Here is a 13,701-nt window from a genome sequence, read left to right on the forward strand (position 1 = left end):
TTTTGAGAGTCAACGTATTGTATTATATAGCTTTTAAATATTTTAAATTAGTAATTATTATAATTTTTAATGCTTTTTAAGTCATTTGTAAATGATATATGTTGCTTCCTTGATTGGGACTTTTCCATTTGTGACACATATATATAGATATTTGGTGCCCGTGCCAACACGGGCCCAATAAATATTAATTTTTTTGTTTTAATTTATGTGATATAAATGAAATTTGAAGATCAGTTGATTTTTTATATGTTTTCTTTAAAATATATTTGAAGTTATTAAATTGTTGTGATTTATAGTATTTTTGTGTTAGTTTTGAATAATATAGGTTACTCATGTTTCAATTCACGTGAATAATCATAAATATTTTCAGTTGTTAATTTATTGTGAATTCTAGAAATTTTGACGTTATTTTCAAATAGTACATGTTACTTATTCTATTCCAATTAGTCAACCAAATTTCTTATATGATTTAAAAATATTTTTAATTACTAATTATTGTGATTTATATAGCATCTTTTATGTAACTTTTAATAATATATAATTTGTTCAAATTCATATGACAATGATAAGATTTCAAGAGTCAACGCAATAAAAATTTAATTTTTTTAAAAAGTTGTACCTCTAATATATTTTGTAGCTAAAATATACTCTATCTCCATCCACTTGTATTTGTCATGTTGCGCTTTTTGAAAGTCCATTTGACTAATTTTCAAAGTTAAATCAGATTGTATTAATTCGATATTTAAAAAAAAAATGCAAAATCTATACAAAAAGTACTATAAATTGTAATTTTTTGCCTACGAATATGATGAAAAAACACATTGTAAAATATTAGTTAAATTTTTTATAGTTTGACTCTAAAAAGGAAATCATAACAATTAAAAGTGCATAGAGAGAGTAATAAATAGGTAATTAAATTTCAAGAAGTTTAAAATAAAAGGTTGAAAAAAAGAATTAGATAGACAACATATATTGAAAATTGAAAACATATAAATAATAAATGGGCCCAAATGAGGTCAAACTTTTTGGCTAATAAAGTAGTAGGTAATTAATGGTGTTAAATTGTCCAATAATATAAATTTTAAAGGTACAACCATAAAAGAAGAATGTACAACACTATCAAGCACATATCATCCAACACTTGTCATGTGCTAAGTAGTAGATATTCTCACTTATTATATATAGTAATATTAGTGTTACACATTATTAAATATATTCTACATATTTAATTAACATGTATTATTATTTTGTTTGGGATGTGAATTTATACATTATTCGTATATTTGGTATATGAGAAATATATAAACAATATATACAACATATTGATAGAATATTTACATTATATGAAATAGTATATTATAATGTCCTTCAAATGTATTAATCGTATTTTATTTTTATAAGTTATAAACATTAAAAAAAAAAGCAAAATGAAAAGAAAAAGAAAAAGCGAAGTCCCAATTAAGTATAGAGGGAGATTTTTTCTTTTCTTTACTTTTATTCAAAAAGAGGGAGAATATATACTATTTGCTTATTTGTTTATTTGTAAATAATATATATTGATTTACAACAAATTTAATATTTAATAGTTAATAATTTATGTCCATGATCTCTACACTACTAATAACCGCATAACTAAACTCTGCATAACTAAACCTTGCATAACTAATACTTGGATAATTAAATCATTCATAACTAATACCTGCATAACTCTAACCAGTAACCAAAAGTTCGCTTAGTGGTCATCTATTGACTAAATTAACAAATTGTTGGCCAACTAGCTAAAAATAATTTAATTTTAGAATATATATTTATTTTTTTAAAAAAAGTGTTTCTTGTGTGAGAATAAATTTGTCATGCCCCCGGTCTACACCTTTGACGTGTCCGACACTCGAGAACCATTTTTGATCCCCAAGCGAATTCTTGGCATGGCTAACTATAACTCACATGACTCTAAAAGATACGCGGAAGCTAAAATAGATGAGCATTTAGACATTCAAGAAAAGTTCTAAAACACTGTTTTGAAAATACTTAACATAATTCGTAAGTTAAATCAACATCTTGAGGAAAAATGAAAATCATATAGTTATGTCCATATATGAAGCCTTTAACAATTCAAGATAGATGTCGGGACAAGACCCACGACACCTCAAATGATGCTAAAACTGAAATGGAAATGGAGTCTCCCAAAAGCAAGGAGGCCTCACCAATTACTGTCTATGAATGTAAGGTGAGCTCAACGAAACGTCTGTTGATGATTCTAAACACCTGTATCTACATCATAACAAGATGTAAGTCGAATGACATCAGTACATTGGATGTACGAGCATGTAAGGAGAATTGAAAGGCATAGATAATTGAAATGACAAGACCGAAAGGATTCTCACCTCAACTCAATATCAAAGCAATGACAAAAAATGAAATGTTTAAAGCTTCAAAATTAAGAGATACTAACTCAAGGGTGTATATAAAAATACAATAAGTTATTATTTACTCTTATTTGAGAGATTCTCTAACCGACAACCATCACTATGAGTTATGTGATGATACAATGTCTTGCCCACACTTTCAGCACTGTCCTATACCTTGTTGGGGTATAGAACACCTCAACTAAGTGGATCCACTAAGCTATGCTCAAAAACAATAAGGAATCGTCTAAAAAGTATAATCATTTACCCATGTTGGCTACATGTTTTATGAGGAGTGTGGGTTATCTGAACTCATCCCATATCGATGTTCAATACTACTCCCAATAAATATATGTATATATTCATGCTCAAATATGTAAAATATACTCTTTCTCAATTTGAGGTAATTACTCAAAATGTCTTCTTAAAAGAGGTAACTGCTCTGAATTAATTTCTGAACTCATTACTCTTTTTTAGAAATCAAAACTTATTTTTTTCAATGTAAAAGTGTTACATTTGGGAATACTTAGTTCCCTTATGTTCTTTCTCAATCATGAATAAAACTCTTCTCAACACTCATTTTTGCTTTCTTAGAAAATTAGTTTAAGACCATTGTTGGTTACAAAAGATCCTCAACAGCTAAACAGAAGACGGAAACATAGAAAAAGACATGAAACTCTCTATATCATTACCCGCTCCAATCGTCCTAAGATAGAGGACCCATAAAATTTTCAGAAACAAAATTGATGAAATAAAAAACCTAACCAACAGCTAAACAGAAGATTGAGAGCTCTCCAAACAATGCCCAAAAACCAATTTAGAGCAAAGAAAAATCATCCATTTGCAGGTAGGATTAAAAATACTTAGATAAAATGTTTATACGTAGTTTTAGCAATTGTCAGTATAATTAGGGGTCGTTTGGTACAAAAATTAACAACGTAGGGATTAGTAATGCAGGAATTAGTAGTGCAAGAATTAGTAATGCAGGAATTAATAGTGCATGAATTAGTAATGCAGAGTTTATTTTTATCAAGTGTTTGGTTCATTGTTTCCAACCTCATCTTGCGTTTGGATTAAAAATCTTTAAGAATCTTCTTTCCAATTATACCCTTGAATTATCATGTAACTGGGTCAAGGTAGATAATTGTCGGACAATATTATTATTTTATGGCATTCTAACTAGCTATGAGAAGAGCAATTTTGTTGTCGTGTTTCCTATTTTTTCACTTAAATTATTTGAAGATAAATAATTGTCATCTTAATAAATTGATCACTCACAAAGTGTCAATTTTCAATTTAAATGTATGTGATTTTTTAAATTGTTCAAAACAAATAGTTAGAAAACTACACAATTATATATATAATACATTCAATTAAGATCGCAAACGTCATGTAGTGACATATTTGCCTTTTTAATTAGTAAATGTTAAATAACTCACATTTCAAATTTGTATTGGATTTATTTAATAACAAACAACTATCTCTAAATAATTTGTAAGCTAATTTATTTAAATAAATTTACTAGTACAAATATAATACATAAAATCAAGAAAATAAACAAAATCACTAAAAGAATTTGAGAGATATTTTTGTCGTTATATAAACTTATCTCATGGTATTATATCTTGTGTATTACTAATACCTCCAAATGGAAGGTATTAGTAATACCTCCTATAATATCATGTAGGATGTATAACTAATCTATGAATTAGTTATACATAGGCTCAAATTCCTACCAAACATAATACTAGATAATATCATACATAATAAATGAACTATTTCTTTTAATGCGGCCTACCAAACGATCCTAATGTTTCTTTAGTACAATACTACAATGCATAATTTGTCCTCTCTTGAATTAAAATGGGCCCAATACATAGTACAACTTACATTGAATCCAGTACAATTAGTCATTGTTGTGTTGCTCCTCTCTTGTTGCTTATACAATGCAGAGTTTGTCCTCTCTTAAATTGAAATGGGCCCAATACATAGTACAACTTGCATTGAATCTTCTAGTACAATTAGTCATTGTTGTGTTGGTCCTCTCTTGTTGGCTTATATATAGGGATATAGGGATAGGGAAAATTAGTAAATTAGTCATAATATCTAATTTAATTAGTCAAAATAACTACACTTTAAAATATTTATTTAAAATGTCAGAATATCAATATTTTCAAAAATAAGTTGTATCCAGATTTTATTAGTTATATTTCCTTTTATTTATCAAAAGAGTCCAACATTGGACCAAATTCTAAACCAATAATCTATTAAAAATAAAAAAAACAAATACAAAACTATCCATTACCATTCTTTACACATCTTTCACGTTTTCAAACCCCACCTTTCATGTTTCCCAGTTTCTCTTTCTTCACGTTTTTCTGCAAACCTAGAAACCCAAATTATTCAAAGTTTTCATAAATTGCTCAACAAAATCTTTATATTAATTCAAGAAATTTCTCGGTTGGTAAACAAAATCTCTATATTATATATTTTTATGATAAGCAAGCCTGTGCTATGCACGGGCCCAATACAATTAATTTTGCACACAAGCTATTTTAGTAGCACATTCAAAAGTTATCTTCATGTTCTCATACTTGGATCATAATTACAAACTTGTGTACAAGAACCGAAAAGTTATAAATTAAATGTATATCCGTCCTATATATGAAAGGGCCCGTCAACATCAAAGAATCATCATTTTTAGAAAAATTGGTGCCAACATATAAAAGACTTGATTTTCATATTAGTGAATAAGTAGTACAATGTCATTGCAATGAAAGAAGTTGATAATATTATTGCATATATGTAAGAAAGCAAATGCATCTGCTTTGTGCATTACACAAATCTCAACATATGTTCATATAGTAATTCTCTTTTCGAACTTAAAAAGCTTCTTTAGAGAAAATTGAGACACGTGTTCTTCAAATTGGTCACAGTAGCCATGTTACCATTAAATTAACAACCAAAATGTTGTAGCAAACATGACCAAGTACCTCCACATGATTTTATTGGAATGGTTGATTTTAAAAATCCAATTTAGAAACAAAACATAGCTATGTAACCATGAAAACCAAAGAATTGAAAAATAACATCAAATTTCTTTCCTTCATTTCAGCTTTCAGGTACCTTTCTTGTCCATTAGTTTACCTCAAGTCAACAACTCCAAAATGGCAAGAGAACTTCTCATTGTTTATGATATCTTTGATAGAGCATTTTCTGCTAACAGTTTGCTTAAACATGTTGGCCACTTCCCATGTTAATGCAGTGAGCCTCAAGTCAATTTTTCGCAATTATAAATGCTAGAATAACTATTGTTTTACTCGAAAAGAGAATTAAAAGAAAAATGACTGAATTTTCGAAAAATCGATTAAACTTATGATTTAAGAAAAATCGAATTTCCAAAGAACAGAGTCGCCACTTAATTTTTTTAGTAAAAATCAAGAAAAAACTTAAGGTTCTCAAAAGATTTTAACAGATAAAATCAATTGAAAACAAAAGGGTTTGAAGTTCAATGTACATTCCGAGAAGGTGTTAGGCCCTCGGAATGCCCGCTAACTTGCGGTTGACCGGCGATTTGACTTAAAATTATTATACAAATCTAAGAAGACAAATTTAAATATAGTTTCTATGCATTAGGTGAAGATGATGAAGTAAGAAACAATATTTTCAACATAGAGTTGATATGGTCATTTTTTGGAAAGAGACTTACTAATAAATATGAAGAAAATCCATAATAAATAAACAAACCCAACAATGACAAAATAAATGAAAGAAGTAAAGCACATTAATTTGAATGCTAACATGAGACGGCTAACAGAAATTTCGAAATTTAGCATGGCCACTAAGAGCAACAAAATGCATTTTAATAACTATTAGGCTAACAAGTTCCAATGAATGGAGAGATATATATTAGTAATGAAATGACAGTTAAACCCAATGACATGGAATGAGTGAGAAATCTTGACTACAAGACTATAAACAAGAGTAAAGCAGGAAGCTGTAATAACCTCAAATCGAGAGTGGAAAACATAAAATATGTGAACAATATTCCAGCCAAAACGAAAGTAGAGTTTACACTTCATGGGACTAAGCTAGTGTTAATGAGAATCTACAACAACAAGTAAAAGAAAGAAACAAATAAAAGACAAGCAACCAAAATTATTATAGCTTCATTTAAATCGATTTATATCTTAGTAATATGCCTTACACCGTGAAGAACAAGGGAAAGCAACAATAGCTAGTGGTAAGATCCCAAATTGCCATTTTGCACCATTTTAAAACAATACATAACCATATCTTTCACAAAGGAGCAGAAACAGATCATATGCAGGAACCACCAAATTACCAAATCAACTCCCACAGTGGATTAAATTCACATAAACATACATCTAAATTTAGTCAAAATGGCAAAACAAATTTAAGAGGAGGAGAGGTTACCTTCTTCGGACCAGAGAAATGAGGCTACGAACTGAGGAGCGATGACTTCACCACCACACACAGAATTTCGAGAGTTCCGACGAGCAACAAGAATGTCTCGGAAAAAGAAACCAACTCCTGAATACACTCTACAATACTTGATTTCTCAAGTTTATCTTTGCTTTTAAAAAAAAACCTATATAGCTCTATGTATCTCTTTTGTCTTTTTTTTTTACTCCCAAAAATTTTTCCTCTCTTCTTCACAGTGAATAAAGAGCAAATATATAGAAGGGAAAATTAGGTTTCGGAAAATGGAGGGAAAAGGATGAAAATTCGGATGAGACAAGACCCAATTCAAAATTCAAACTCCCAAACCTTTCACCATTTAAAGAAGACATATTTTTTTCTAAAATTTTCGCTCCATTACGAAAGAGGAAAGGGGAGAAACGCGTGCTACTGCAGCAAAAGGGCCGCTGCCCCTGTTGTTCACGCGTTGGACTGCTGGTTTGTCGGTTCGTTGCCAGCTGCTGCGTTCTTCTGGGAATTGCACGCGCTGTTGGAGAAGAAGAACAGTGTAGGAGTTGATTTTGATTTTGGTATTGTGTTGCTGTTGTTTATTGTATGTGTTGGGCTGGGTTATTTTGTGAAGGAAAAGAGGAGTGGGCCGGGTCAGGGAAAAAGATGTGGGCTGGGGCGATTTTAATTATACTGGGTTGAGGCTTGGAGAGTTGGGCCACTGGAAAGTAAAGGGGATTGAGGGAGTGGGCTGGGAATTGAGAAACAAAGAGTGGACTGCTGAAAAGGCCCACAATTTGACCCTTTAATAGCTAAACGAATTCCCTTATTGATTTAGTCAAATTGAGTTTCATTAGGTGATTCGACTAAAAACTAAATAAGATGAATTAATATAAATTAATTAATGAGCTTCTTAATGTTAACGAAATAAAATAATTAATTTGATTATAAACCAATCAACTTAAAACTATAGCCATAACTTAAATAACGTAAATTAATAAAATGCGCTTTTCAAATCAACAAAATTAAATAAGATAAAATAACATAAAATAAGAATAATTAAACTAATAAAATAAATAACTTATGAGTATACTTTAAACCAAATTAATTTAATTGAATATTTAATTAAAACAAACTCTTTTTGAGACGATTTTTGAATATTCATAAAATATGGTAATTATATACATATTTGTGTAGAACATATTATTATTTAAAAATTACAAAAGTGACAAACTATTCTAAAATAACTTTCAAACTATATATATATATATATATATATTATTTTATTTTATTTTGAAATTTTATAAAACTAATTATTTTAAATCGTTTGAAATTGAAGAAGCTCGGTGATTAATTTATATTGTGGAAGTCCAAAATTGGGTGTCAACAACTATAATATTCAGACGTTGAAGAGTCTAAAGACATCTCGAAAGCATTTGACAAAGAAGGGTTATCATCATCCTAGAGAGAAATCAGTAATCATGTTAGCTTCAAGTCATAAGTATAAGAAATAATTACCGAGAAATAAAAATGATTCATGAACAATGAATTACATCAAGTGACTAATATTCTCTGCCTATTAAATTTTGTAAGATTTAAGCTATATCTTGTACAATAACTTTTAACTTTTAAGTTACAAAACTAAGCACACAGGACCTTTGTTTGTGCTACAAAGGAACACATCTTCTTATAAGGGAACCATCTCTATAGTCAAGCTTGACAGTCACTACCAAACGTTTTTGAAAATGCAAGATGCAGGGATGGTTGTGAAGCCTGTATTGCTAATCTTCGGGGCAGAGTGGAAGAAGGGGAAAACTCTCGACGAGTTTTAGTAGGAAAGAACAGATAGAGTAGTCATACATTTCAATCTAGCATAGATGAAGTAGGAGACCAGACAAATGTTTCATGCAATGGTGTGACAAGTCATATGTATTATAAGAAATAATCATCGAGAAATAAAAGACAATTCAGGAACGTTGAATTACATTAAGTGACTAATATGCTTTGCCTATAAATTTGTGAGATTTAAGCTATCTTGTACACTAAGTTTCAACTTTGAGTTACAGGACTTGGCATACAAGACCTATATTTGTGCTACCAAGGAACACAGGGCAAGCATTCTCCTTATAGGGGAACCATATCTATTAGTCAAGCTTCACGGTCATTGCCAAACATTCTGAATAATATGGTTATTCTAGAAACAAAAGGAAAAACTCAATTTAGAACATATCAGTGCAATTCTGATATAAATACTCAACTCAGCACATATAAGTTGAACTATGACTCAACTTTCAAACGCAAATGTTTCATCATTTTGGTGAGTTTGCTAAAAACCAGTCATGTGTAATGACCATATTACAGACAACTGATCTAAAAAGTAGTACAAGCAAGTAAATTTTATGTAATTCGGAAAACAACACACAAATACCATTGTTGCTAGATTATTAATCTACTACATGTAATTAAATGAAAATGTACCAATTGCAGTATTTTTTGGTAAATAAAAATCTAATAAGTCCAAGAATGAAAATGAGGGCATATTCAGTAGAAAGTTTGAAAGTTTATTGAACCAAAATAAATGATAACCCAATTGAAGGATAGGGCATACTTCAAGAGAAGTTGAGAGAAATTGAAAACCTGAACTTCACATGAAGTCCCATTTCATTCAAATTCATCACATATCAAACGATAGAGATCATGCCAAATCATATTAACTTGTATTGATGAATTGTTTAAGGCTAATTAAATAGTAGGCTATGATTTTAAACATCCAATGCCGAAAAATACTTTATATATCTGCAGATAGACATGAGCATAGTCTAACGCAAATACATACGTACTACATAGAGTACAAAAGACAATTGACTTCGTACTTCAATCATCCTAGGAATATCCTTATGCTAAAGGGAAAAAATTATCACTAACATGGTGTCTCCATTAGTTGGAGGCGCAAGTTATTCCTAAGTTTAAATATCGATTCAAAACTATAAAAGATACTTTGAACAAGAAAAAGAAAGAACCAGTAAACCAGTGAAAAGCGAATTACCAACCTGACCAGCAAATGAGAATATCAAGATTACTCCTTAGGGAGTTGGCAGTTGAATTCACCAAAAGAATAAACCGAAAACTTAAAGGATGACAACACCTTTAAGCTTCAATCTTCATACCAATGACTGATGAGCTATGAATGACTAAGATTGTCTAAATTGAAATAAACTTAACTACATAGTAATCGTGAAGAAACAAAGATTACCTTGCATAAGCATAAATCTCACATTCTTATGAGTTTCCCAGTTAACACCTAAACCAAATGCTACATTCTGATCTGATATCATATTTAAGCCAAAATTCTCACCCTACCTGCAATCAAATCAGCCAAAAAAAGAGGAGTGTGTGAATCCATACAGTGACCCTAAATATCAACTCAACTAATTAAAATAATAAAATCAAATTCGAAGAAGTGAAATAATTAGCTTTAAGTTGTAGAGCATCTGTCAAAAGATAAAAGAAAAAGTATTCAGTTATTTTATGCATATGATCAAGCATTTCTCTACCGATCTATATCTCAAGATCCCAACATTTATAAGTTATGCTCTTCTATATAAGTACAAAAATAAGTTGTAGGTTTTTCATTTCAAGTGGATCTATAGCACAAGATCCTAGCATTTATCGTGAGACGATCATCGGTGTCAGGTTGTGTTTGATGTTGTTGATTCTCTTGGAATTCCTAAAATGCAAACCTTAATTATTGATGGTGTTTTAGATCAATCCCATTGTTCGAGAAAATATCTGGTGTAGTAAATGACGAGTTCAACCTAATTATCAAACATAAGTTATCAAGGATTTTTCAATTGATAGTCATATTCTCAATATGTAATCACCAGGAAAAAACTCACTCTACATTTTCGTTTTCCTTAATTAATATAAATTAGCCAAAGCAATGAAACTGCATTGAGAGGAAGAGAATTCAATATACCATTAATCTTTATGCTTGCGTGTATTTGATTTTAGGAAAATCAAGTAGAATAAGAGATATGAAGTGCAAGTTAGAAGGAAAAAATTGTTGGTATGTGCATGTTAGTCCTTCTTTTCAACCAGAAAGTTACTACAGAGTAATTCAAATTGTGCCAAAAAGGAAAAACATAGCACAATTTCTGAAAAAGAGAAAACTAACGTGCACATACATGAATTTTATCCTTCAAGATTTGTGTTAGCAACATTATATTAATGGACATTGCACAAAGATCATGTAAAGTTTTTTCCACCACACTGCTTTCTTTCTTTTCTTAGCATCCACAACTCCCTTGTCTTGTTAGAAGCGAAGCTATTGTCATAAAAAATCTAATCTTAAGGCCTTAGGTAGGGGACACTCTATGTATTTTTTTTCTATAAATATTATTGTTGTAACCTAGAAGAGCCCGTATATTTTGTTCTAAGGAGTTTCTCTTCTCCATATTTAATTCTCCACAACCCACTTCTACTTGTTGACAACTATCTTGTCTTTGATTAGATACACTTATTTATTTATAAGAAGAATAATAGTCCCCTACATTGTGAGGGTAGGGAGGCACTATCCCCTTTTTAATCATTCTGCCTAAAGCATCCACTGACAAGATGTTTATGAAATTGTTTCATGGTTAAAACTACTATAGATCCAAGGCTAGATGTTGAACAATCATTAAACTAATGACTATGTTAAACTTGGCAACTTAAACAAATTGGAATAAAGTAAAAGATCACATTTACATGTTGTTTATTCTGTATTATTAAAGGATGTTGTGATTCTAAAGATGATCTTCATGAAAGATTAAGAAACTACACCGACCAAAGCTTCAAAAGCAACCTTCAGTGATGTTAGGTTTCCCTAATTACCTAAGCATCTAACTTACCATCCGAATTTGGAGACTTCTGTTTTAGTAGCCCTGCATCATCATCACTATAAAAATTGATTAAAATTTTTAGTGACCGCTATGAAGTCGATGACTTAAGGGAGAAGAGGAATGTAATAAAGTCACAGCAAGCAGAAGAATTTAGCTAAACTATAAAGGATGCGACGATGTGAATGAGAATCGTTCACTATCAATTAAAAGTTAGGAAATTTTCTAATTAGCTTTAAGCGTTTGTTTTCTTTGTTGATACTTACATAAATTACCACTAAGAGTGATGAATAGCATCTGCAAATTTGGATGTGTCATTTTAATGCTATCAGTTTGCTCTAACTACTTGAATTTATGAAGCTTAGCGTTCAAAAGGGTTCCTTTTAGAAGTTCACAAAGTTTTTATTCAAATAAATAAATTCTACATCTTTCACAAAGTACAAGAAAAATGACTTTACCAAATAAACAAATGAAGTACAGTTATATATAAATCTTCAAACCTAAACCTAAGATAAAAGGCATGCATGTAATCTAAAGTTTTGTTCAATGGGATGTAGCTTATTGACTGCTATGTGCATACTTTTGGTGTGGAAAATATGTTCATATCGGGATCTTCGATTTCTAGTGACTTTTGGTGCACTTATAAGGACTCAGTTAGTATAGATACTTGAGTGTTTTTTTAGAGAACCTTTTATTTCTTGCTTATCTTTGGGTGTATGAAATGATTTCTTTAATTTTCCTAAGCCGATGTTAATCCTACCCAAATAATGAAATGTTACTGAAGTAAATAAAACTAATAAATATACCTCTCATAAGAAATTGAAAATCAAGAAAGTCACCATAATCTTGAAGACCAACGTGGATGGGTTTCTTCATAGTAAATTGCAATTTGTCACAAAACCAGTTGTGATTGTTATTTTATCAAATGCTGAAATTATGTTTAGTCCTTTAAGTTTTTAGTATTGTCAATTTAATCCTCGTATTTACTTTTCCTAAGCAGTCCCTCATTCTGTTAGAGAGTGGACACGTGTCTTTATTTTATGAATTATGTCAGGGTACTATATACCCATTGTACTGAAATGCAGATTATTATTATCAAGAAATTATCTCTTCTCTACTCTGTCTTTCTTTCTTCTTCAATTTTCTTCTCTATTTCACTCGATAGTAAGCTCCTGTTACAATGGTATCAGAGCCTCCTGGTACCTCGACGCTTCCCGGAATGTCATCACCTCCGGAGCTTTAGAGCTTGCAAGACGATATCTGTATGGTGTGAAGCCAACTCTCTGTTTTCGTGGGTGATGTGGGCAAACATTTTGAAACCCTCGAGTTAAATCACTCCCAGTTTCAAGTTCAGCTGGATGAGATTTGTGAGACAAACAAGAAACTCGAATTTATCATTTCGAATATGGGATTGCAGAACACTCATAGCTCTCCCATGACCACCCCAACTGATTTGACTCCACATGCAACACCAGAAGGAGGTCAAGGAACTCAGTTCCATTTGGAAACTGGCCAGACTTCGCATAGCAAAGCTCCGATGGTAAGTTCCTCTTCTCATATGGTAGGTTCTCAACCTCCATTCACTACATCTGTTTTTGAAGTAGGTAGGGGATTCACTTTCCACCCAGCACCTCTCTTTTCGAGCCCTCTTTTGTTTCAGAACCCCCTTTATTCTTCTTCTCCCCCGTTACTCCCCACTCCAATCATACATACTCCAGAATCTGTCTCTCCTCACAGATCTCTCAAACCAAAAATTAATTTTCCAGAATTTGATGGCAGTAATCCTTAGAGCTGGTTAAGGAAATGTGAAAAGTTTTTCGAACTATACAATATAGGTGAACAGGAGAAGCTTAGTTATGCATCCATCCACCTTGGTGAAAGGGTGGATATATGGTTTGATAGCTTTTTAGTCAACCAGAAAGGAAGGTTGACATGGCCAAGGTTCTGCACTGAAGTTTGCAGGAGATTCGGAAATATTAGGCCCCAAG

This window comes from Solanum verrucosum, unplaced genomic scaffold, assembly GCF_900185275.1.
Source record: "Solanum verrucosum unplaced genomic scaffold, falcon-dt-bn FXZP01000182.1, whole genome shotgun sequence".
Classification (NCBI taxonomy): domain Eukaryota; kingdom Viridiplantae; phylum Streptophyta; class Magnoliopsida; order Solanales; family Solanaceae; genus Solanum; species Solanum verrucosum.